This window comes from Mesoplodon bidens, assembly GCF_964165515.1.
Source record: "Mesoplodon bidens genome assembly, chromosome: 16".
NCBI classification, from domain to species: domain Eukaryota; kingdom Metazoa; phylum Chordata; class Mammalia; order Artiodactyla; family Ziphiidae; genus Mesoplodon; species Mesoplodon bidens.
In genome coordinates this window covers 48,591,440-48,613,817 of record NC_138173.1, presented here as the reverse complement: position 1 = coordinate 48,613,817, position 22,378 = coordinate 48,591,440, and the positions used below count along the sequence as shown (strand labels likewise).

The following is a 22,378-nucleotide window of genomic DNA, read 5'->3' as shown; positions in this document are numbered from 1 at the left end:
TTTTTCTATTGCAGGAGCACAAGGGATAATAAAGAACAGTATATTCTATGATATCTAATGGAAAACTGGTGTTTGTTGTATTTTCTCTTCTAAATGGAAAAGAGCAAGCTAACCAAGATGTTTCTTTACATATTTAGAGAACATTCAGGCCATTATCTTGGAAGACAATGTTTTCTGGTCACTGAATTATGATATGCAGAGTACCTCTTCTCATAGCTTAGTAACCAGGTTCTATTATTAGCTAAAGGGCTTGTGTTATAACCCTTCCTAGCACAAATTATTATCCATGAGACAAGCATCAATGTAAAATGAAAGTCTTCATAATGCCCCAATTCCCCTAGCCTCATTTAAGCCATGAACAATGTTAATTTATAGATGTTTCATATATCTCTTCAGAAAGAAATAATGAAAAAATAAGCCACTAGCATAAACTTGTATTAGGAATGTCATTATAGATCCTCTGCTTTTCTGCTTTCCACTTTAGGTTCACAGGACACTTGAAATGCTCTTTTTCATCACCATACTGTGTATTTGTTCTTACCTGTCTTTAAAAGGAAATGGCTGTAAGAAACCCATACCTAGGATGCCAAATGGAATGAAGGTGTTGCAGAACTGTGCATCCAAAATGACTGACTCATATTTTCTAGCTATTTAATGTCCAAATGCTGAGTTACTAGAACTAGAGGATAATTTGTCCTTTATTATTGTCACTGCTTGTCCTTCTAATCTTGCTATTCACGTTAGAAACCATTACTGGCATTGTAATATCTTATTTGTTGAACAATAGACCTTAGAATGCCTCATGGTAAAAGCAAACGCATAACAGATAAATGTATCCATGGATTTCAGATGGCAAGGCTGTAACTAGGAATCAGCCAGCCACCATTAATGTTTGTTTCTGTAAAACACAGCAACACTAAGTCTCCCATTTCTGCATTTGAGAAAGACTAGGATGCTACTACCTCAGAATCTAGTTTAAAAGATCCAGCGCTATTTAAAGGAAATGGCATCAGGAGGGAAAAGTTAGCACATCCTCTGGTCTCTCTTACAAACTTTCTGGCTCAGGGTAATAGCGATTTTCAAATCCTTCACTCCACACCAGATGTCATCTTCAGACCTCTCCCTTCCTGCTGTCACTTTGTGCAGGGTCAGTTTATGGGCTGCTTTTATGCTTTAATTATTTTATTTAAAAATAACAAAAACCGGGACTTCCCTGGTGGTCCAGTGGCTAAGACTCCGTGCTCCCAATGCAGGGGGCCCAGGTTCTTTCCCTGGTCAGGGAACTAGATCCCACATGCCGCAACTAAGAGTTCACATGCCACAACTAAAGATCCCGCACACGGCAATGATGATCCTGCGTGCTGCAACTAAGACCCGGCGCAGCCAAATAAATAAATAAATATTAAAATAAAATAAAATAAAAGTAACAAAAACCTAGCTTAAATTAGCTTAAATGGAAGTGGAAAAAAATGGGCTCATGCAACTGGAATACTTGGTAATCTTACTGATTTCGGGTGTGGTGAGATCAATAGGCTGAAGTGTGCCTTTTCATCTCATCTCGTTTCTATTTTCCTTGGACTAGCTTCATTTTCAGGCAGGCTTTCTCCATTTGATAACAAAGATGGCCACCAGCAGCTCTAGGTACAAATCCTAACAAGTCTGTAAGCCCCACGAGAAAGAGAGCATCATTTCCGTGTTCTGTCAAAATCCCAGGGAGTGCTCTCATCATCCTGCCGGCTGAGATCACACACCCATCCTTGAACAAATCACTGTGGCTGCAGGTGGGGGCCTTTTGGCTGGCTGGGTCACATGCTCACCCTAGGTGAACAGGAGCAAAGAAGGCAGGCTAGCTCCACACCACCTGCAGGACTGAAAACGTTGATTCTAGGGGTGGGAGCAGTCCACACAGGAAAGCTGCACAGATCAAAGACACATTTTCATGGGAGCACATTTTCAAATGAAGACTCTAAAATACAGAACAAAGCCCTCTGATGCTATGGTTACGCTCTGAGGCTCTTGTTGACATCATGTGTAAAGATGCCAAACACACAAAAAAATAATTCTCTGTAAGTGCTTTGGCCACCTCCTCTGAATATCCTTGTCTCAAGGTCCTTTCAAAGTCCTTCACAGTGTAGAACCAATAAGTATCCTCCTAGATCTTCCGTGTACTAGGTAAAAAGAACTGGGGCATTAATAATGAGCCACTTAAGTACAGGTGGATGCTGGCCATTTCAGCACATGCTGCCTTAGCTTCATGTGAAATGTTGCAGAAATCGCACATAAGGGGACACACAGATCTTGGTTTGGCAGCTTTCAAGGGAAGAAGTTCATGTCCAATGCCTCCACAAGAATGCTACAATGATCTGGTAACTAATTCATCCCCACTGGTAGCTAACATTAAAATGAGGCGGAGCTGCTCCAATTAACTTCTGGACAAAATGTTGCCATTTCAAAAAGTATATACATGAAATAAAAACTGTGTTTTACATTCTTACTCAAATGATCTAAATATTGCAAGAATTTTTAATTCAAAGACCAAAATCCTCAGCCTGGCCAAGAAAATCCTGTATTGTCTGATGCTAGCTTACCTTCCCACCTCCATCTGGTCCTGCCCTCACCCTTGACTCAGCCACACTGATCACCTTCCATTGCCTCATAAAGGCCAAGCTGTTTCCTCTGCATGGGACACGCCCCTATTCCTGCCCCAACTCCACCTACGCGGCCCTCGATTAGGGAGCCCCTCTTTTAGCAGGGTCATTTCACTCTGCTGTATAGCCTCCCACCCCACCTACTTGGTGTACTGAGCTCCTTCCGGCACTACAGCTAACACACTCGCCCCGACACCCACAAGGGCAGGGACACATCTGTTCTGCCCCTTATTATATATACCATCTGTGTTCAACTGAGTGCCTGACACATATTAAGATCCCAAACATTTGTTAGAAAAATGTTCCACTGCAGCCTAAGATTAATGTCTCCCAGAAAGTATATTTCAGTCAAAATATACTTTGGCAGATTTCACAATGATCTGCATTCTTTGAACACATCAGGAAGGTCACAGTAAGAGCACTGCAGTAACTTCAGGAAATTTAATTGAGAGGTCTTGCAGACCAAACCTAGGTCAGTGATAGAAGTTAAACAAAAGCAGATTAAAAGAGGCAAAACTTCCTGTCAGGGTTGTCAAAAATGAGATAAGCTATCCTGAGATATGTAGAAAACTTAACCTTCATAATGGATATGTATCTAGCTGCAAAGTATAACCCACAGGGAAGCAATCCTCCCATTCCTCGGGCGTCCAGGTGGATGTCATTTGCCCAGTATCACTACTGGCATTTAAGTCACCCAAATGGTTCACTCTGGCATGACAGCATTTAAAATAAAGTTTAAAAGACAATAGAAGTAAAAATATAAAAATCTTGACAAGGGAGACGTGTTCATTTAAATCTTACACTACCTGTCAGGGAACTGAATCAATACTAGAAAAAGAGCCCTGACCTATGGCTCTGAAGTTAGACATCAGTCCTTCTGGAATTCACAAACATGTAAGTGGAACCCACAAGACTGACCTCTGTTAGAGCTGCCTGTCTCCCCACCAAGGATTCCAGAGGCCCAGAGCCATGAACATGGGATGGTGCTCTAAAACCTAGGCCCCTAATAGGCAAGGTTAAAATGCATGACACCAAGTCCTTACTTCTAAGGCTGCACTGGCCCCACTATAGGAGAGGCTTCTTAAAGAAGCCACAGAGAACCTACACATGCTCAGAAACATGCCCATCGCCCTCACCATTGACATAAAACCTGCTAGAACCACTGTTCCCTACGGAATGGCACAGATGGCATCCGGCAGATCAAGCACACGTGCAGAGTGTGGGAACGCACTCAACAGCTCTGGCTTTCTGGACCAAGCCATCTGTGCCGAATGGAATTTACTGCTGACAGTCCAAGAGAGGTTCCAGGTTCTTTTGTGATGTTGCGAATCCCTCTAGGAGTCTGTGGAAGCCTATGATCTCTTCTAAGAATGAGATACACAGGATATAAAGGAAATGAAAAACAATGAAACAGTTATCAAATTATAAAAGAATGAATTTGTGACATGGTATATGTGTTTCTTTTTCTAATACTCTAAATAAAAAGATCTAACAGCAGATCTAATAATAACCAAACTTTCAAAGTAGGAATGAGCATAGATGATTTTTTTTAACATCTTTATTGGAGTACAATTGCTTTACAATGGTGTGTTAGTTTCTGCTTTATAACAGAGTGAATCAGCTATACATATACATATATCCCCATATCTCCTCCCTCTTGCATCTCCCTCCCACCCTCCCTATCCCACACCTCTACGTCCTCACAAAGCACCAAGCTGATCTCCCTGTGCTATGCGGCTGCTTCCCACTAGCTATCTATTTTACATTTGGTAGTGTATATAAGTCCATGCCACTCCCTCACTTCGTCCCAGCTTAGCCTTCCCCCTTCCCATGTCCTCAAGTCCATTCACTACGTCTGTGTCTTCATTCCTGTCCTGTCCCTAGGTTCTTCAGAACTGTTTTGTTTTTTTCTTTTTAGATTCCATATATATGTGTTAGCATACGGTGTTTATTTTTCTCTTTCTGACTTACTTCACTCTGTACGACAGACTGTAGGTCCATCCACCTCACTACAAATAACTCAATTTCATTTCTTTTTATGGCTGAGTAATATTCCATGGTATATATGTGCCACATCTTCTTTATCCATTCATCTGTCGATAGACACTTAGGTTGCTTCCATGTCCTGGCTATTGTAAATAGAGCTGCAATGAACGTTGTGGTACACGACTCTTTTTGAATGATGGTTTTCTCACGGTATATGCCCAGTAGTGGGATTGCTGAGTCGTACGTTAGTTCTATTTTTAGATTTTTAAGGAACCTCCATGCTGTTCTCCATAGTGGCTGTATCAATATACATTCCCACCAACAGTGTAAGAGGGTTCCCTTTTTTCCACACCCTCTCCAGCATTTATTGTTTATAGATTTTTTGATGGTGGCCATTCTGACAGGTGTGAGGTGATACCTCATTGTAGTTTCGATTTGCATTTCTCTAGTGATTAGTGATGTTGAGCATCCTTCCATGTGTTTGTTGGCAATCGGTATATCTTTGGAGAAATGTCTATTTAGGTCTTCTGCCCATTTTTGGATTGGGTTGTTTGTTTTGTTGATATTGAGCTGCATGAGCTGCTTGTAAATACTGGAGATTAATCCTTTGTCAGTTCCTTCATTTGCAAATATCTTCTCCCATTCTGAGGGTTGTCTTTTTGTCTTGTTTATGGCTTCCTTTGCTGTGCAAAAGCTTTTAAGTTTCATTAGGTCCCATTTGTTTATTTTTGTTTTTATTTCCATTTCTCTAGGAGGTGGGTCAAAAAGGATCTTGCTGTGATTTATGTCAAAGAGTGTTCTGCCTATGTTTTCCTCTAAGAGTTTTAGAGTGTCTGGCCTTACATTGAGGTTTTTAATCCATTTTGAGCTTATTTTTGTGTATGGTATTAGGGAGTGTTCTAATTTCATTCTTTTACATGTAGCTGTCCAGTTTTCCCAGCAACACTTATTGAAGAGGCTGTCCTTTCTCCATTGTATATTCTTGCCTCCTATACCAAAAATAAGGTGACCATATGTGCGTGGGTTTATCTCTGGGCTTTCTATCCTGTTCCATTGATCTATATTTGTGTTTTTGTGCCAGTAACGTACTGTCTTGATTACTGTAGCTTTGTAGTATACTCTGAAGTCCAGAAGCCTGATTCCTCCAGCTCCATTTTTCTTTCTCAAGATTGCTTTTGCTATTCGGGGTCTTTTGTGTTTCCATGCAGATTGTGAATTTTTTGTTCTAGTTCTGTGAAAAATGGCATTGGTAGTTTGATAGGGATTGCATTGAATCTGTAGATTGCTTTGGGTAGTATAGTCATTTTCACAATGTTGATTCTTCCAATCCAAGAACATGGTATATCTCTCCATCTGTTTGTATCATCTTTAATTTCCTTCATGAGTGTCTTACAGTTTTCTGCATACAGGTCTTTTGTCTCCTTAGGTAGGTTTATTCCTAGGTATTTTATTCTTTTTGTTGCAATGGTAAATGGGAGTGTTTCCTTGGATGACTTTTTAAAATATCTGTCAACAACTGTAATGGGACATGATATTATCTGTGACTTCCATTGGTGACAAAGTCACAGGTACTGCTGATGCTACTGTGGTTGGTAACCTACACCTATAATGAAGGACAATGCTAAGTTTCAATTAGAGGTTAATAACAATAAAGATGTCATTTTTCCTTACCCAAGTTTTTGTACTAGCTGAATTCTATCCATGCCTGTGAACTACAGGTTAAGAACCCCGGTTCAGAAGGATATTAGATGAATTCTAAAGATGCTTTAACTTTGAAGAATCTATGACCAACTTGACATAAGTCTAGGGTAGGGAAAAAACTGTTTATGTATATATAGAGGGCTTTGAGGTTCAAAAGGATAGTAGTTTATAAATCAATAGTATTTTATGTATCATAATGAAAAAAACCCTCAGATCATATATAGGACTGTCTTCTTGCTGAGCAAATTATGACCTCTAAGTCTCTCCTAGCCTCACAATCAGCCCCTCTAAGTACTCCTGCTTTCTACATAATTGTCTTGATCTCCTTCCCAACCTTTGCATTTTCTAAAGTGCCATGTTTTTCATGAAATATTCATGGCTGTCTCCCTGATGGTTACTCTCAGTGAATACTGGCACAGTGGTGAAGTCAGCACTTTCCTTTTATTCCTTTTTATTGTCCTGTAGAATTCTATTCTATGGAATACCACCACAATTTGTTTATCCATTCCCCAACTGATGGACCTCTGTGATGTTTCCAATATTTAGCACTTATGGATACAGCTGCTACATAAACGTTTGAGTTCTCTGGGTCTTCCCTCACTCTTAGGCGCTATGAACCTGGGCCTTGGGCTGGCTTTTCCTCAACTTTTCTACAGATCTCCACTTTGTACCAGTGCAGGATGCTGGGCTCAGTGGGGTTTCTGCCCCTTCCCCTGTGGCAAAAGGTTTTTGCCAGTAAGAGAAGAATCTGGGGTTGGAGGTGGGATTTTACACCTGTTTCCAGGGGCAGCCTCTCACTATGTGCACACCTGTGGAACCAATGGGGTTTCTCTCTCTGGTTAACCTCCTTGCCCCCAAACTCTCTGGTAAGCACTGAGCAGAGGCCCATGGGAAAGAGCTTGTCCACTTATATGTGGAATCTAAAATATGATACAAATGAACTTATTTACAAAACAAAACAAAGTCAGAGACATGGAAAACAAATGTATGGTTACCATGGGCGGGAGAGGGATAAATTAGGAGTTTGGGATTAGCAAATTCAAACTACTATATATAAAATAGATAAACAAGGTCCTACTGTATAGCACAGGGAACTATACTCGATATCCTGTAATAAATCGTACTGGAAAAGAATATGAAAAGGAATATATATATGCATAACTGAATCACTATGCTGTACACCAGAAACTAACACACACTGTAAATCAACTATACTTCAATTAAAAAAAAAGAAAGAACTTGTGAGAGAGTGCAGACTCCCCTTGTATCTACGCTCCCAGGTATTCTCAGCTATCCTGCTAGTCCTCACTTGACTTTCAAGAATTTTTTAAAGATTTTAAATCTTTCTTCTTATTCGCTTTCTAAAATATTTTTATTATTACCTTTAGTTGTGGTAAAACACACATAACATAAAATTTATTATCTTTACCATTTTAAGTGTACAGTTCAATGGCATTAAGTCCATTCACATTGTTGAGCAACCATCACCACCGTCCATCTCCAGAACCTTTTCATCTTGTAAAGCTGAAACTCTGCATCCATTAGCCAAGAGCTCCCCATTTCCCCCTCCCTACAGCCCATGACAGCCACCATTTTTACATCTCCATGAGTTTGACTACTCAAGGTACCTTATAAAGTGGAATCATATAAGAATTTGTCTTTTTGTGACTGGTTTCTTTCACCTACATAATGTCTTCAAGGTTCATCCATGTTACAGCATGTGTCAAAATTCCCTTCATTTTTAAGGCTGAATAATATTCTATTGTATACGTATATGCTACATTTTGTTTATCCATTCATCCATCGATAGACACTTGGGTTGTTTCTACGCCATGTCTACTGTGACTAATGCTGCTATGAACATGGGTGTACTCTTCTTATTCACTTCTGTGTACATTATTTCTTCTTCCTATGAGCTGGTACAGGTAAAAGGGTTCATGTCCCATATCTCCTTAGAAGGATTTGTCCTTTTTTGGACTTCAGTTCACTTGCTTATCTTGTGACCTCAGCTCTTGATGGGCCCAAGACAAGTTATGACTTTATATAATATACAAAATCCAGCTTTTTGTCATTGTGATAGTGGGAGTGATTTCTTGTGAATTTCTCCATCTTAAGTGGAGACCAAACTTCTGAACTTTATTTCATCAAAAATTAAAAAATGAAAAGAAAAGAAAGAAATAATGTTGGGAAGAGTGGGAAGATGGAGGAAGAACAAGATGGAAGGAAGTTAGTGAAAGAGATAATAATACTCATCTTCCATATCTTCTAATCTAGGAAGTTACCAGATAAAAGCAAATCTCAAGATCTAGAACTCTAAGTATGTATTTAGGAATACGGAAATAAACACCAGAAAAAAAGTGGTTGCTTCCTATGAATAAGGAATTGGAGATGGTGAGCAGTGGAGGAGGAAACTACTAGTCTATATCATATGTCTTGTAGAAAATTTTGACTTTTTAAACATGCTCATGTATAAAATTGGCTGAAAATTTAAAAAATTCCTTCAGTATTATAATTGATTCCCTGAGGCAGTAAAATGTAAAAAAAACCAAAAAAACAAAAAACCTGTAAAAAAAATCCCCTTTCTTCTTTATGAAGTCTCGGCCCTATCACAAAAAGAAAGGAAAACAAAAACAAATACAATGGAGAAAGAATTACATAAATTAAAATTAATTCAACATTTATTCTATCAATGTACAAATCTACCTTAAAAGCCAGAAAAGCAATTTGAATTCCTTTTAAAGGATAGTTCAGAAATACATAGTATCTAGGCACTAAGCAACGCAAAGCCATATTTATATGCACAAAGTTCCCTTTCTCTGGGCCAACAGGTATCTTGTGAACCAACACAGAAAGGGAGGACTCTTACACAGAACAGCTGCTTTCAGGTGTCCACAGTGCAAAGGTGTGCCAGAAACAGCAAGGAAGAAAGTCCAGACACATGAATCATCAGGAGAACTTTGACATAGAAATTTCCAAGTCTCAATCATCTATATATATTACCTTCTTGATTTTTAAAAAATATCATACCATTAAAAATTTAACTGCGTGAATTTTTAAAGGAAGCTTTGTGTCATTATTTTATATGGAAACTAGCACTTAGCATGAAAGAAAATAAAACAAAAATGAATACAATGAAAACAAAATAGTTTTACTGGACTTTTGAAAGCTTGGCAACTGAAGCCTACTCTGTTAAAAAGGGAGCTAAAACTAGTATCTCGAATACATGTTTAACACTAGCACCAAATTGAAACTTCCTCCTTGCCTTAATAAGAAACACTGGAAGAGAACAAATTCAAAATCCTTTCAATTCAGTTCAATACATATCCATACACCACCCAAAGTCATCTCGTGTAAAGTCAGTCATAGTGTCCCACACTCTGAGAAACACTGCTTTAGCCAAAGTCCCCTCCAGTCTTCACAGCAACACACGAACTTCAGAGGTTCAGGGCTGCCTCTGTTGGCAAAGACAGCCCAGAGGCGGAAAGAGATTAAGGAGGAAAATCACTCCCCAACTCCAACCCTATTTTTAAGATGGTAAAAATGAAACAAAGAGAGGGGTGATATATGAACAAGGTAATCCTATACAGCCAGAAGGCCATGGAGAAATCGTATGAAGGAATATGACAGTGCTGAGAACTATCAGGTTAAGTACTCCAGGTAAACAACTTGAACATATGTTTGTAAAGTAGACTCCGATTAAACAACAAATTCACTCAACAAGTAATTACTAATCTTGTGATTTGTGCCAGATACTTTACAGGTTCCTGGATATGTACTATCACTACCATAGTAGACCACTGAAATATTTATCTACGTAATAACCAGAGACTATGCACGCCATGTTTACTACTGTTTCCACCAACATATAATACCATGCTTCATGCTTAATAAATGTTTGGGGGATCACTAACATTCTATGTATTCCTAGAAGAAGAGAATCTTAAACATGGAACGTTGGGCAGTTATCTAATCTAAGCTCCCTGGATATTCAGAAATCTCTTCTACATCATCCATAACAAATATGGATGATGAGCTTCTGCTGGGGGCTTCCAGAGATGGGGACTCCTGAACCACACTTACATAAGACTGTTCTCGCTTACATGAGAGAAAATCGGCTTCTCTGAAATTCCCAGCCATAGCTCTTACCTCTTAAGCAAGCAATAAAGATTAAATCTTTCTTCCTTTCGACAATTGGAAGCTCATATTATATTTATCTTGAACTCCTCTTTGCCAAGTTTATGGTCTGCAGTTCCAAAAAACTGCCCTTACAAAGCAAATTGTTTTTCCACTAGTTCTCCAGGGGACACATGATCATCTGAAAAGCGGTGCCTAAACCAGGCATGATACTTCAGATAGAGTTTTATAACAGAATAATAGGATAGTATCCCCTTCCCACTCTTTAGACCTAGCTATGTGCATTGTTGTTTATTTTATCCACATTACATCAATACTAGGTTGGATAGTGTCTCCCCAAATCTCATGTCCTTCCCAGAATCTCAGAATGTGACCTCATTTGGAATGGGGTCATTATAGATGTAATTGCTTACATTAAGATGAGGTCATGCAAGAACACCATGGGCCCTTAATCCAATATGACCAGTGTTCTTATCAGAAAAGAAGAGACACAGATTCAACACAGGGGAGAAAGAACACCATGTGATGATGCAGGCAGAGATTAGAGTGATGCCTCTGCAAACAGAGGAACACCAACGATTACTGGCAGTACCAGGACCTAAGAGAAAGGCATGGAACAGATTCTCCCCCTAGAATCTTCAAAGAGATTCGTGGCCCCGTCAACACCTTGATTGCAGACTTGTATCTTCCAGAACTTCAAGAGAATCAATTTCTGTTGTTTTTAGTCACCCAGTGGGTGGTAATTTGTAAGAGTAGCCTTAGGAAACTGACAGGGTATTTTTGTCTGGCACATGGATTCTGTTTAGATAATACACTCGTTTTATTTGTTGTTGGTGTTGTTTTGGTTTTTGCTTTCCTTTTTTCCCTTCTAGTAATTCATCATCACTGAAGCAAGTTTCTCCCATCCAAATCTATGTAGTGGACATGAGTTGAGTATGCCTGCCCGGTATCATCTATTCCCCTCCTTCTGGTAGGAGCAGATTAGAGATTATGCCTTGGTAGCCCCTTGGGCCCATGAAACACAATGTTGGTGGACTGCCAGTCAAGATGCCCTGTTCTTTTTCTGAACTGACTCTCTTTCTCTCTCTCTCAGAATTCTGAGTCTTGGGCACAGTGACACAATGACGGAAAACAGCTAGAGTTGACTCAACCCGACAGTGGGGTACCCTTTCCAAGGTCTTGTTCTTCAGCATTTCCTTCGATTCCATGAACTACTCCATAACCATATGATGAATTCCTTTCTGCTTAAATTGCCCAGAACCAGTTTCTATTTAATTCAGTTAAGGAACTCTGATAAATTATAAAACTGAAGCTTTGAATTTTGTTCTGCTGTGTTTTACTGCTTATCTTATTTTGACTTACCACTATTAGTAGGTTCCATTGAAATTTCAGCTTCACTCCATTCCCTCCCACAAAATAATCTATGTAAGCAGCTCGAAACTTTTCTACATACAGCTATCTATAATGGATTTATTACTGTTTTAGCAAGACCTGTGTGTTTCTGTCCAAGAAGAGGAAGCTATTGGAAGACTTAAAAGAAATTAATGCATAATTTTCAACTGGACTACTAACAACCTTTTTATTCTCACTCCCATTAACAATGAACTAGTTACATGGTTTGAGTCTTAAATTAGGTCCTACCTGGAGCCAGATATACTCCCCTATTTTACTCAGTTACACATTCATGAAATCTCTCTCTTTTTTTTTTCCCCTCAAGTCACTTAAAATCAGGTTTTCTGATTCTTTACAGCGAAAAACTCTGAACTAATTCAAGTATAAATAATTACTTTAGAGGTGTAGTTGAAGTATGGTGAATTAGCAGTGTACAAGGACAAAGAAGGGTGCCAGGCATCATGCTAAGATCTTTACTTATCTTACTTAATCATCACAAGAATCACCTGTAACCTGGTGGGTGTGATTCGCAAAAGACAGGAGAAGCTGGAAAGTCAAGTAATTTGTCCAAGTTTTCACAGCTAGCGAGTAAAAAATGGAGATTTGAATTCAAGTTTGTCTGATTCGAAAGGGAATGTTTTTTCTGCCCTGGCTTTCAATTTTAAGTCTTTCATTATTTCAACTGATAATATATCTTTACCATAAATTACAAATAAGACAACATGCATAATACACTTTACAACTCACAAAGTACTTCCAACACATGTAGGTTTTAACATTTTCATTGAACCTGAAACTCTTCAAGAAACCACAATGGCAACAGCACTGATTTAAAACAAAAATGAAACTATTAATTTAGCAACAGAACCATCAACAAAGGCCAATCTTCAATTTTCTTGTCATTAATAGCAATAACCTATTTGAAGAACATTATCCATAGTGGCGTGTTTTTTGTTGTTTTTAGATAAAACTCTACTAATGTTCACCCCAATTAGGAAAACATAAACATGTACTTGACCATCTTGATCATTTAGGTGAACAGCTGAGTTGAACTCCTATACAAATTCAATTAGAGATCCACTGATGCCTTCTTTACTTGCCTATAAAAGACCTGGAATATAACACCTGAAAAGAGAGGTTCTTGAGCTGAATAACCATTTTTAGATAAACAGAAGAGACATGGATTTAACCAAGAAAATAAGTGTGCTCTTAAGGTGGAGAATGTTAGGATGGAGACTTTGAAAAATTGTAGACTCAGCTGAAATGATGAAGCATAACCTTGGGCAAATCACACCATAATCCTGAGTCCCCAAGGACCCATCAGTCAAAAGAGGACATCAGACTACTTCGCCTCCAAAACCCCTTCCTAACTATGATCCACTCCCTTTTCCATCTCATCTTGCTCACCAATGGCCCCACTACTTCCACTTCCTAGACAGTAACCATTTAAATTCCAGCACTAGAAGGACATATAAGCACCACCATAACCAACACTACTAATACACACTTTTGCTTTGAAAATATTTCCTCTAATCCTATAGTGAACTCTACAGGAAAAAAAAATCTCCATTTCAAAGATGAGGAAATTGGAGCTCCATGAAGTTAAAAAAGAAAAAAAAACCTCATCTAAAGTCACAAAACTACTAAGTAAGAGTGCCAGATCTGACTGCAAATCTCTTTTTTTTTTTTTTTTTTTTTTGCGGTACGCGGGCCTCTCACTGCTGTGGCCTCTCCCGTTGTGGAGCACAGGCTCCGGACACGCAGGCTCAGCGGCCATGGCTCACAGGCCCAGCCGCTCCGCGGCATATGGGATCTTCCCGGACTGGGGCACGAACCCGGGTCCCCTGCATCGGCAGGTGGACTCTCAACCACTGCGCCACCAGGGAAGCCCTACAAATCTCTTGATCCTCCTTAAACTGCTGTACCTCTTTCCTGGCAATGGGTGGCGAGTATTCTGGCTCATCATTTGGTCTTTTCTGAAATCGTCAATTGATTCACAAGCCTGGTCGCAGCTCTGGTTCCAATCAAAATTGTTAAAATCAGGCTTCATAATCCAGAAGACTGAGATCTATGTTTTGGTCAATGGAGTCCCAGATCAATGTCAAGTACCAGGCATGTCTGTGTGTAAAAGAGGCTGCTTCCAGCACCCATGACTGTGCTCCCAGTGACAAACAGTATATCTCTTTCACCTTCTTTAAAAGGACAGAGACGACTCTAAATCACTAAATTAGAAGGGACTGCATCAGCCAATTTAGTCCAGTATTCAGATTCCAAATGATATCACATAATGAATATTCTAGAGATAGAAGAGACTCACTATTTATACTGAAGGCTGAAAGCCTCAGGATATGTTCTAGGCTATTTGCTTCTTAAGATGAACAGGCATTTATGAACAAAAGTAAAACCTTCCACAGGCAAGGTTAACTTTTTCATGCATTACTGCTGCTTGTCCTTAACAATAATAAGCTAAAATGAAATTAAAAGCAGAAACTCTCTTTGCCTCTGCTGTAGCATAAATTTCAAATTCCTGCTTTTTTTGTTCTTTTTCTTGTTCTTGAACTCGGCAAGGACAGCATACACTGTTCAGTAAAATTCCCACCTTGACACTACCCTTCTTCCAGCTGGACAGTAACTGACCTGCCACAGTGGCCCGCAAGTTTGTTTATAGGTAAGGGATGCTGCCATATTATTTCATTCCCCACTCCCAATACATACACTCTGATAGTTTAAAGCATAGGTAGTACCTAGTAGCCAAATCAGCAGAGATGTTCAGCTCTGTAATCTTTATATTAGTCTCATCAAAATAGTGACAGTGAAAGTGAGCCTTTGTCACAAACATTATGGACAAAATTGATTTGAAATTCTGCTTCACTCTAACTATCATACCAGGCAGCCCACTGCCTCCTACTATGGCTATCAGAAGTATAAAAGGGCACAGATCCATTCAACAAGTATCTGTGGGAAAGGAAACCATCTCTCCTTCCTCAAATGTCAAACAAAATCAATAACTATTTCCTAAAGAAAGGAAAAGGGAGATAAGAACTGATCCCTTTCACCTCAGATTGCTCACTCCCCCATTGTCTGATCTATAGAGAAACACATGTAACTGTTTCCCCCCTAATGGTTTCTTTTGCCTTCTGCATATCAACAATGTGTTCTGAAGTATTTTTAAGAATAAGGCTATATATCTCTATAACCTCTCCAACTTTAATGAAAACGAATACCCATCCTGTGTTTCTTTTTATAGATAGACTTTGAGACATACATGAAATATATGTATATTACTCTAAATGAACTTGGTTTTGCAAACCGGTTGCAATGCACAATGCAGCTCGGCACTGCAACTGCAGAGTCCCAGTGTCTAGAACAGAACCTGCTACTGTTGAATTTACAAATGCTTGTGGACTTTACAAAAGGGATTATCATTGGTTCAAATCATATTCTTGAGGCTTCATACAGCCCATGAGAGGTGCCCTCTATCAACAACAGTGCGGCTCACAGTGAAGTTCTGTCTTCCTCAGTTCTTTCACTCTGTCTTTGGAAAGAGGAAGCCTTCCTAAAATCAAGAATATGCAACTGAACAAACAATTGAACAAGACAGTTCAAGGATGCAAGCAGAGAAACTGAGGTTGCCTCTGTGGAAAACAAGGACTCTCCCCACTGCCTTTTTCCAAGAGACACGCAAATCTCGCTTCCTCTTAGAAGCAGGAAAGAGCTGTTTGTGTTTGTACACACAGGAGAAAAGGAGAGGTTACTGGGTGCTCCAGAAACTAAGCAGGAGACTCTTCTGCTGCATGAATTCCTGAAGGACTGAGGGATGGTGACGGCCAAGGATGGAGGGAATGGTTATTAGAACAAGAAGGGAAGTAAGCAGCCCTAATGAGGATCTCGTTAGAATGAATTCTGAAACCAACCCACCAATAAAAGTGCTGGCAGGTGGAGGGAGATGGATGGGAGACTGATGAACTAAATCTGTTTAGTTTCTCCAGGCCTCAGTGGGATCATCACAAAGGTTTTATCAAGCAAGCTTCTGAGTTCCTGCACACAGGTGTTCTTAGAACACTTCCCTGATCTTATTACATCCAAGAGTGTAAGCCATTGTTTCCCCTCTCCAGGCAGTGTATTGTGCTGCAAGCCGGAAAGGTTTGCTTCTCAATACATGCCTTGCTGTCAATTTAAAACTGAAACTAAATGCATGAAAATTATACAGGGTTCTTACCTTCCTGGGCAGATATCTACAAATACTAAGGTTTCATTTTGGAACACTTCATGAGGCTTCTAATAAGTGTTCAGCTAGCATTTTTCTCTGATTCGGTTCAATCCCTCACTACATGAAGAATTTATTAGCTGTAATTTAAATTAAATTAATATTAATTTTAAAACTATGTAGTTTTAAAAGCAATTACCAAACAAGTACAGTGAAAAATACAGTGGCAGAACAGTTTTAACTTGTTTTCATCAAAAAAATGTTTACTCGGTTCCTATGCATACTATATATGTCTTTTCAGACATTCCCAATCTACTTTAGGAATTTTTTTTTGAAGGCTGAAAAGAAGTTCTGCTAAAAGGACACCTCTTTAATTTCCTTAAAGCAACTGTTTTTGAATATGGGGCCATTTGCAAAGAAAGTCTCTTAATATTAACTACTCTTGATTTTCAAGATAGACTTCCAATAGGAATATGTGAAAGCATCCTGACAGGAGCTGCTTTTCATTATAATCATACCTAGTTCTAAGCCAGGGTTCCTTATCTTCAGCACTACTGACATGTGGGGTTGGATAACTCTTTGTTATGGGGGACTACCCAATGCCTTGTAGAATATTAGCAACATCCCTGGCCTCTGCCCACGAGATGCCAGTAGCACCCCTCCCCACCCAGTTGTAACAGCCAAAAACATCTCCAGACATTGCCAGTGTCCCCTGGGGGGCAAAATTGCCCCTGTTGAGAACCACTGTTCTAAGCCTATCAATAAGATCTAACCCCGAGGCAAGAGAAAGTGATTTCTCTTCTTCCACTTTGGTTAATATTTCTCTCACTCATTATTCTGCTTCATCAAGCCATTTCACCACTTTTTTTTTTAATGACTTTATCTTAGGGCTGCAAAGAGTCCACTGATTATTTCCTAAAGTGTACCTGAATTTAGGGAACAATCCTCCAGGAAAATTATTAAGCTAGGCTTCAGAGGACTAGGAACCAGCCCAAGGGTACAATCCTTTGTATTTCAAATGCAGGAGGTGAGGAGTGGAGACAGAAGGGTTTTCTCATTTTGCACTGAATTTAGCATTATATACATGAAGCTTTCACCTCCACACACGCATAAAATCTTCAGGTGCCTAAACTCTGCCTTTATGTGACATCCTAATCAATGTGCCCAACTCTCCTTCCTCCATGACTCCCAAAACAAAAAAACAGGCAAACATATGTGGTTATATCTACTTGAGCAGCACTCTGGGGAGAACGGGATTAACGGGTAAGATAATAATTTATTTTACCTTCACCACATGTTCTAATAATAATCAATGAAAGAAACATAGTAATAGAAGCAGAAAATGACAGTATATGTCTTTGTAGTCAAACTTTTCAGATATCCAGAATCATGGCCATATTTCAAAAGGTATTTTTCAATAGTTACTGTACTAGAAACTGGGCCAGCCACTGTCCTATGGAATAAGATGATGTGCCCCTAGCCATGAGAAGCTTGCTGTTCTTTCTGCTGTGTCGCTCCACAGGTCAGTGATCACCTTGCAAGACAACCCCACACTACGGTCCTCATCACTTTTTTAGAGTTTCTCACTTCCCTTCATCTGAGTCTCCCCCCTGCAGTTTGGATGTTCAGAATTATTTGTGATGTCTGAACACACAGTCTCAGAGCCCAGCCCTCTGAGATATCTGGCAGGCAGTAAGCACAGCTCTCGCTCTCCCTTCTTTGAGTCCCTCCACAGATGGCACAGGTTTCCAGAGTCGCCTTCATCCTCATTTCCTGTACTTGGTAAAGTCTCGCTTAAAATATGGCCCGGAGGACAGGAAACAGCAAGCTGGATGGCGTCTAAGAAGCCGTGGACATGGTGACAACTCCCGCTCCGCCGCCCCCTCCCCTCCAGTTTCAGATGCGTACGCTGTAGAAGCTTCTTCCCCTTCTTGTGGTTGGTGGGTAAAATATTTGTGAGTCTAAGAGGCGCTTTTACATAAAGCTTTTTGCCCTCAGTGCTTGTTTGTTCTACTAATCTGGTCTTTTTCTTTTTAAGTTACAATTACCTGTGGGGAACTCCGGGGAGACCCACCTCCCGAGAACCAGTAAGTGCTGGCTATTTGGAGCCATCACTGGGGTCCGTGGGGCAACATCACTGCGTCACCTGCAGGGGCAGCAGAGTGAACTGAGGACCCCCGGAGTGACGCCCCAGGCAAAGACTGGTGGATTCGGGAGCCCCTCTAACCAGCGGGACTCCTCGGATTCCCTCTGGCAGAGGAGGGACAGCAGCGTCCTCCGGGGCACCGAATCAGAGGACAAGATCGGCGTCAGGTCTGGAACGTGCAGGAGTCGGGAGAAGAGGTTAGAGAAGAGCATCATTGGACGAGCAAAGAATGTGACCTTAGGGAAAGGAGGCAGAAGAGAGGTAGGGAAGCACGTTTCCTTTAATCCCCTCCCCGTGCCGCCTGTGGAGCCCTGGATCTCCTCGCCATGGAGAAAGACTGCAGCAACACACGCGACCCCGGGCGGGCAACACGCGCACAGGCGCGCACACACGCATACTCACACGCCCCGCCGCGAGTTGCACACTGCAGACTTCTGCCTGACTTCCCGGCCCCAAACACAGAACCTCCCGGGCGAGACCGCGGATTTCTGTGGCCTAGAGCAGAAATCACCCTCCACCATCCCCTGAAACACACACATTCAGACCCTACATGGCACCCTGAGGGTGCCGGGAGCCACTCAAGGGAAGCACTGGCAGCTCCCCTGCAAATGACTACCTTCCCGGTTGCTTAATCTGTCCAAATCTACAGGCTTGCCTAAACCGAGCTGCCCTGTTAACAAGCGAGGTAGAAAACGAAGGAGGAGCCTGGCGTGCAAGTAAACCTCAGAGAACCACTACTAATTCACTATTCAGGGGACCGCACGTAGTAGCCTCCAAGCCTTTCCTGAGCCTTTTAGCCGCAGCAGCAGCCCCGTTCCTCCGCTCGATCTCTGCACCGCGCTCCTCCTCCCCTTCACCCAAATCCCTCAGCGATTTTCCTACTGGCCCTTCCAGGCCACTTTCTGCCTCCATCCTCTGTCCATCCAGTTCCCAACATTTGGCCTCGCGTATTCGCTTCGAAGACCTCGATCCAAAGCTGTCCCTCTCCATCATTATATCGCCCTGACCTGGTACAGACTCCCCAAATTATTCGAGTCCACTCGTTTCCCGGAGCCCACGGCCCCCTCCACCGGCGTCCTAAGCTCTGGTTCAAATCCGCTTTCCACGCGCCCCACTTTCCATCCATCTTCCCTCCCGCCCCTCCGGCCAGGACACGCTCACCCTCTACTATGCCTCCCACACGGCGCTCTCAACCCTGTCCCCCGGAGACACCCGGCTTTCCCTCTGCGGCTGTTCTCGGCCGGGAGCCCGCATGCCAAACCCAGCCCGCACCAGCCCGCTCTCTCGCTGCGCGGTCCTCTGCCCCAGTCGGCCCCCTCGGCCTCCGCCGGAGTCGGTTCAGACTTCCTGCTTTGCCGGCCCCCGCCCCGCTAGAACATCCCAGTGGCCACCACTTTCAAATTGGCCAAGAGGCTCGCCGAGGCGCCGGGCACCTGGGGCAGCGGCCAGCCGGTTCTCCGGAGCGCCAGCCGTGCCTCCCGCCTGCCAGCGTGGGCTTCCCCGGGGCGCCAAGCCGTCGCCCCACCGCCCCGCCGCCTCACAAACTTACTTGCGGGTCGCCAGGAGGGGGCTGCGGTGAGCGGCGGCGGGCCCCGCGGCGGCTAGTGCGCCCCTCTCGGCTGGGCTGGGCGGCGCGGCGTCGGCGCTGCGCTCCTGCGGCCGCGCGGTGGTGAATGGGCTTAGCCTGACGCAGCCTGGCTCTGCCACCGCCGCCGCCGAGGCCGCCGAGCGCTTCCAGACATGCTCAGTTTCCAGACCTGCCCGCGTGGACGCTACCAAGAGCGAGTGACTGCGGGGGAGACAGGAGGGAGCCGCGGAGCGGCGGCCGCCCGCCGGAATCTACCAAGCCGGAGGCCGGGAGAAAGGGGGGCGACGCGCCGCTAAAAATAGCTAGTGCTGCAGCCGCCGCTCGGGCTTAAAGCGCCCACCCACGCCGCGCGCGCGTCCCCGCCGCCAGGGACTTGGGCTCGGAACCTGAGCGAGCGCCCTGTTAGGTCCCTGCCGGCACTCTGAACCCCACCCCGGGGGGAAAATGAGCTTCCCGCACAGGCACCAGAAGGTTTCACCGGAACTAAGCCCCACGCTTCCCCGATTTAGGGCTCCAGGCTGTCGGGCAGCCCTAATTTCAGGTTCTCGCCAAAGAAACGAAAGAAAGTTGGGTTAAAGCAATGAAAAAGCTCCGCGACTGCGAAATTGGCTTAGGACTTCTAGAGAAGAATTGAAGTTTTTCGGATGCTTACTTTTACTGGAAGGAAAAAGGAGGAAAGGAGCGTGATGATCGATAGCCGGGAGAGGGGGCCAAAGGGTGGCAAGCGGCAGGCTGTAGGGGACTTTGGAAAGAGCTTCTAAAATTAAAATGTAGAATTCTTTTCAGAGCGTTTATGACTCCTCATTACGCAGGATTTTGCATAGTTCGCTGACACCTACCCTGACCTTGGTGATTTTGTTGTCCTTGTAATCTGAACTGTAATTTTTTTTAACGCACGTTTTACCTCCATCCTTGCTCCTCCAGTCCAACTTTAAATTGCAAAAAGAAAAGGACACAAACTGGAGATGGATAGATTCTGACACCTAAACTGGAACCGGGCCATTTGGTGACCCTGCGCAGAGAGGGGTCGGTCCTCTTGCCACGTCGGGACAGGAAGCGCCCTAGGTGTCCTGAGCATCCGGCTCTTTCAGCCTCGAGGTCTCAGAGCCGCCTCACCTGCAAACTATTCATTTTCAGTGTATTCTACCTTAATTCCTGAAAATTTTGAAAATTTTCCTCCCTTAAAAGGAGAGGTACAAAAGTTTCCTGGGTCAAATTCTCGTCTTTATTTAACTCACCCCTCACAACCATCCCGTAAGAGAATCATTATTATTATTCCCATTTGACAGACGAGGACGTTGAAGTTCAGAGATGCTCATCTCTTGCCTGGAGTAATAGTGTTGAACCCAGAGTCTGCCTGACTAGAAACTTCCATGGTTTCCGCATAACCTATTCCCCTGAATCAATAGCTTTACCTGATAAGGGCAGAAAAAAATTAGATTTTTCTCTATGGAGTGCTCAGAATAGGAAAATGCCAAATATGAGTTTTGTTCTCCATTACTTTACCCCTAATTTCTTTCTCAACATTCACAACTTAGATTGTGTGTATTCTATTAAAAGTGATGTGTTTCCTTTTTATTCATTCATACAGAGAGAACTTTCTGGGAATCTTCTAAGAACAATGCAGTCACTGGGGATGTATTTTATATCTCACAGTTCAGATTCTTTGTAACCCTACTTTCTTTTGCCATTGTTACAAATTAATGCAGTTTTGCTAACCCTACTATAATGTAGTTGTGCTTTTTCACAGAACTGTGTGGTATGTGTCCATCTGGACCAAGTTGTCCTCCCTCTTAAGTTTCCTCCTTCCCTCCCCACTTAAATTTAGTGCCATGTCTAGCCCAAAATAGATGATTAGTTAATGTTTGACTTTTTACTTGCTTTTTCTTAACTCCTTCTTCCTTTAGTGTGTGCCTCCAATAGATGTCATCTCCAGGACTAGAGCCACTTGGTAATGACAACACCATTTTCCTAATTTTCCATGAGCAATTCATTGGGAAAATCAAAATGGAATTTCCCTTAGAGTATCAGCACAACTCACCCATTCCTTTCTGTAGGTAGTGAAAGAAAATGAAAAATATACTTTATCTTCATCCCGGTTGTTTTTCTTCTTCCTTTCTCAGTAATTAATCTTAAGGTGGGTATGATTATCTGAACATCTTCATGCTATAGCATGCATACTAAGCATAATCATGAAATGGGCAGATTTTGATTTCACAGTAAAGACTGATTTCCTACCCAAATGTGTAGTTCAAAAACATATTGCATCCAGGATTCTTAATAGCAAGTGACAGAAACTCAACTCTAACTAACTTAGGTAAAAAAGGAAATTCCCTGGGCCATGTAACTCAGAAGTACAAAGGGTGGTTGGGCTTATCCAAGGCTTAACAACATCAGCTAGAATGTGTTTCTCTCTCTCTCACTTGCTCTCAGCATTGCTTTCTGGTTTGGCTTCATTCTCCATCAGACTGTGTCCAGAGTGCAGTTCCAGCCCTACACAGATGACAAAGTTTGCAATCTTACAAAGAAAGCAAATCTGTGTTCTGGTGAGCAGATCAGTCTTTGTCAAAGGAGTC

The 22,378-nt window shown here is 42.2% G+C and overlaps 1 protein-coding gene across 2 annotated transcripts in view; it reads right to left on the bottom strand.

Annotated features, from left to right (window-relative positions):
• OXR1 (oxidation resistance 1) overlaps positions 1-19,968 on the bottom strand; it is a 445,571-nt gene extending 425,603 nt beyond the window's left edge. Inside the window, exon 1 of one of the 2 annotated variants that reach the window (XM_081258120.1) lies at positions 19,764-19,968. The gene's annotated coding sequence lies outside the window, so the exon portion shown is untranslated. The remainder of the gene's footprint in view (positions 1-19,763) is intronic. The other variant, XM_081258119.1, reaches the window with a different exon arrangement.
• Positions 19,969-22,378: the final 2,410 nt, after the last annotated feature.